We start from the raw sequence: 5,202 nt of genomic DNA on the forward strand, positions 1-5,202 counted from the left end.
ACACTCAGAGGCTCTGTAGCCCAATCTGCATTTGTTCCCCAGGTTTGCATAGTTACCCCGAACTAATTTGTCTCTTGACCAAATACTTCAGCAAAAAGCCATTGAATGTTTATCAAATCCTTAGGACATACAATTTTGATGAGCCCCTTCTGGTTTATTTTGCTTTGTTTTAAATATCCAACTTGAGAGCAAACTAGATTTTCAACAACAAAAAAAGTTTGTTTCACCAAGATAATATACACGTCCAGAAGTTCTTTCACTATAGCCATCTGTATCCCCAAAGCATTAGATTCTACCCTATACATAATTAAAGAAGCAGGCATTCACCTGCCAGTGACAATGAAAAAGCAGCAGAAGGTCACAGAGTGACCCACCTGGTGTAGTGGCTGTGGATACAGAACATAAGAAAGAGTCACCTACCAGCCTGCAAGTGCCATGGGGCAGGGATTTTATCCATAGAACAGATCCTGCACATACAGGCTGTCTTAGTCTTCTCAGGAAGTTATAACAAAATACCATACATAGGGTGGCCTAAACAACAGACGTTTATTTCCCACAGTTATGGAAGTCTGAGATCAGAGCACTGGCATGGTCAGGCTCTGGTGAAGGCTGTCTTCCTGGTTTGCAGATGGCCGCCTTCTCACTGTGTTCTTACACAGCAGAGAGTGAGACAGCAGGCAAACTCTCGTGGCTCTTCTTTAAGGGCACTTATCCTATGATGAGGGGCCTACCCTCATGACCTCATCCAAACCTAAGTACTTCCCAAAGGCCCTGTCTCCAAATGCCATCACATTGGTGGTTAGGGCTATAACATGTAAATTTGGGGGCTATAGAATCCATTCCATAACAGAAGCCTTCAATAAAATTTTGTTGAATTTCTCAATAAAACCATAGGTGGTTAAATGAACTGAGAACAAGAAAGAAAGCAAAGTGTGACTGATATAAATCTACCTGTTCTATGGAATTATAAGGAAAAATACATGTTTTTAGCCAAACCAGCCATCAGATAAACATTACAGGGCAAGTTCTATTAGCGGTGTTTTTTTCTCATGATTGCAAAGGGCAGTCGATCCATCCTACAGCTATGAAATGCGTGTAAGTGGATACCATGTGCTGGGGGCAACAAGTTCTGGTACAAAGGAATGCAAGGGTCAATTTTCCACCTCTGTTAGAATGTTAACTTGCATTTAAAGACTCTAGGAGTCCCCCTCTTCCTGTGTCACCATCCCATTTACTCACACATATCTTGTTTTTATTTGAGTATTTTTTTTGGCCCTATGTCCATTATCCTGGGTTTTTTGTTTGTTTGTTCATGCTATAGTTTATCTAAGTAAAACCTGGGAATTAGAACTTTATGAAGGTGTTTAGGAGGGAAAAGAGAATCAGAATGAACTCAGAACTTTGTCCACCTTGTCTCATAGTGGTCCACAGAGGAGATATCATAATAAATTGGAAGAAGTGTCTGTAATGGGAGCTGTAGAATTCCAATACAGAGAGGCTCCAGGATGGCAACTGTGGGGAAGGAGGGCTTAAAGCTCTGTATGACTCCCCATGTTTAGATTTGTGAAGTCTACTTTTTATAGACTTTACAAGTAATTTGAGACAAATGTTATATTAAATAACCTTCTCTTTTACCTGCCTGTGGCAATTAGAAGAGGAGACATACAGAATGACTTTAGACCATACAGATTGCCACGAGATCCTCCACCAAACTAAACAATCTAATCACAGGAGCAAAGGAATTTGTGCTTTTGTTCATTCACTCATTCTTAGACTTATTCATTTTCCAGACATTGAGTGAACATCTATGCTGTACACCATGAGAAATGCAAAGGTGAACAAAACAGGGTTCCTGAATTGATTTTCCCCATCTTAGGATTTCACAGTCCTAGAGGAGATTCCTCCAGGGGCTGATTAATTTATTTCACTTCCTCTAAAAGTGTTTATAAAGATTAGTAGAGAAAATGAGATGAGACAGATGTGGTTTTAAATCCCAGCTCTGCCACTTAGATGTGTGATATTTGGCACATTTCTTAACCACTCTAAGCTTCAGTTTATTCATCTACTAAATATGAATGATAATATCTATCTCATAGGATTGTTGAGGTTTACTTTAAAAAAAAACAAGCATAAAGAGCCTGGGATAGTACCTGGTGCACAGTAGGAATTAAATCAATGTTAGTTTGTTTCTTCTGTCATTCCATGTTTTCCTGATTATTTTGCTATCAGCTTGTGCTGAGTCTTGTACATCACTGCACTCCTCACAACACCCAGCATCCTTTCGCACATACCACTTTTAGTGAATCGGACCTCAATCTCCCACATAAGTTTGGCTGTGATAGACATTTTATGGACTGCAGCCTTTCTTCTTTGCTTCTAACACATGCCAATATAAAAATTTCAAGTAAGCAAACTGAGGCTTTACAAAGTTTTTTACATTACTACTAATAAAAGCTAACATTTATTGACTTGAGGCAAACCATGTTCCAGGCACTATTCTAAAGTGTTTTACATGTGTTACCTCATTGAATTCTCATAAGAGCTCTATGAGGTAGGTGCTATATTGTGACTGTTTTTACAGCTGAGTAAACTGAGGAACAGAGAGGTTAAGTAGCTTGCTAAAAGGTCTGCTGCCAGCAAGAAAGGGAGGAAGGAGTTTTAAACCAGGCAGCCTGTTCCCCGACACCAGCCTCTTAACCACTGCACCACACTACCTCTTGCTGAGAGAGATCCTGACATAGTGATGATAAGTGGTGTTGGGTTGCAGGTACAATAAGAGACATCAGAGTCTACAGCCAACTCATTTGGTCACAAAATACTAGGAATTCATCAAAAGTGTATCTGATAGGTTTCTGTAAAAAATCATAACTCCATTTACAGATTGCTTCTGTTACACATAAAACTGAAGCAACGCAACTAGTTCTTCTGTAAGATTTGGGAGCCAGTGTTGCAGGTTTGTCTGAACTCCATAAACACAATTTATTCATTCAACACCACTGAGCACTGTGCACAAGACCAGCAATGTTGTAACGATACAGAGACAAGAAAGACGAGTCCTGCCAATGAGAAATTCACTATCTAGGGAAGATGACAGAAATACATAAGAAAGTATAATAATAACAACATAACTGCCCAGTGTGAAGTGCTGTGGACATGCAAGGGTAAAATAAATATCCTCCAAGACGCTTTACTTAATAAGGAAAAGGAAGAACTTCCTTTTAGAGTTCTGGAGGCATCCTTCAAGTGGGCTCTCATGAGTACATTTTTCATTCATTTCAAAACGATTGAGAGTTGAACCCTGCTGAGCCAGCACTTCCCAAGATAAAAGTCTCCTCTTCTCAGCTGACTTCAAGCAAACCTGAATATTCTGCACATCTTCAAACCCTCCCCTCTCTGCCATCCAACTCCTAGACCTCTCAATGTCTAGCTTTCTAAAATAAACAACATATAAGGTTGAATCAGACAGTTCTTTCCAGAGACAGGGTCTCCATTACGCTATAGATCATTTCAATGGAATCCTGCCCAAGGACTAGAAGAGGAACACTATGAACCCAAGCCTCAAATACTCGGTTTTATGACACTTTAAGTTTGCTGGGCTTGGGTTAACATAGTTAATGTTATTCCCAATCTTAGAGCTGGTTTTGTATAAAGGATGGAGAAGAAAACAACTTAATACATAAAAGACTTTTTTCTAAAGCTCTGCTGTAAAATATAGGAAAACATAGGGGGAAAATGTCTTTTCATTTCATTTTAAGAGCAGAAGGAACAAAACTTCTTTAGCTTTGAAGAAGAAAGGAAGAATAATAAAAAGCAAACTTTTTGAAGGCCAGTTTTATAAAAGTCCATGTATCCACTTTGGAAAACTGTTTGGCAGTATCTACCAAAGATGATCATTTGCTGTGACCCAGTGTCTCAGCAAATTCATTCCTAGATGTACACTCCAAAAAAAAATACATGCATATGTTCACCAAAAGACATGTTTTAGAATATTCATCAAAGCTTTATTTATAATTGTTCCAAACTGGAATCTACCCAAATGCCCACCAAGACTGGAATGAATATATTGTGGAATATTCACACAGTGGAATTCTATACACCAATGAGAATAAATGATCTACAATAATAGTACACACAACAATATAAATGAATCTCACAAACATAATTTCAAGTGAAAGAAGCTAGACACATGACCAATAATTCCATTTATGTAAAGTTCAAAAATAAGCAAAAAATATGCTGTAAGAAATCAAAATAATGCTTATCTTGGGCAAGAAGGTGAGTAGGTAATGGCTGATGGGGTGTTAGGGAGGACTTCAGGGGTACTCATAACTGTATTTTTTTAATCTGAGTGCTAGTTCCATGAGCCTACTGAATTTATGAAAATTCATCAAACTGTACATGTATATGTACTTTTTATACATTTGTTTTTGTTTCAATAATTTTTTCTCTGTAAGATTTAGAACCCTAAGCCACACTCTTTTTTTTTCTGTACTCTTTAAAGAATATGTACTTGAAAAAAATCCTTGAAAAGAGAAATATGTACACATTTTACAGTTAATTGTACTACTTGGAAGAATCTCAATTTAACTTTTCTATGAATGCTTTCAGAAGCTAAATAAGTCCAGTTTTGGATTCAGTAGACTACTTATTCAAATTTTCTGGGCTAAACATAGTGTTTGGTGTTTTTATGATTATTACCTTCCAATTGGGCTTTAGATATGTTTATTATGTTACAGATCATGGTTTAGAATGACATTACCAAGACACAAGAGAGTGATGACAGTGAGAAGTCATTACTTTTGTGAAATCTGCAATTACGCTCAATTTTTAGCTTCTTGTTCTTGTATGACTTTCATCTAATAATTTTCCAGGAAATTATTTTGTGTCAACTGCAACTTTGGCTTGTTCACCAATTTAGAGGATGTTCTATTCTTTGTGCTATGAGGAATTAAATCTGAATTACAGGCTTTATATCTGACATCCAAAAATGAGTGTGTCAATGCTTCAAATACAAGATTTTTTTTACTTTCAGTAATAATTTTCTGGTGTTTCAAGCACAGCTATTGTACTCACTTTGTTTCCTTTAACACCTGAATTATAAACTTTATACAAACTAATTATAGCTTGGTTCTATGCATATAAATTAACATCATTTATAAGCAACACTTACTGAGCTTACTCTAAGCAAATATGTAGTCCAAA

Source organism: Gorilla gorilla, chromosome 6, assembly GCF_029281585.2.
Source record: "Gorilla gorilla gorilla isolate KB3781 chromosome 6, NHGRI_mGorGor1-v2.1_pri, whole genome shotgun sequence".
Classification (NCBI taxonomy): Eukaryota; Metazoa; Chordata; class Mammalia; order Primates; family Hominidae; genus Gorilla; species Gorilla gorilla.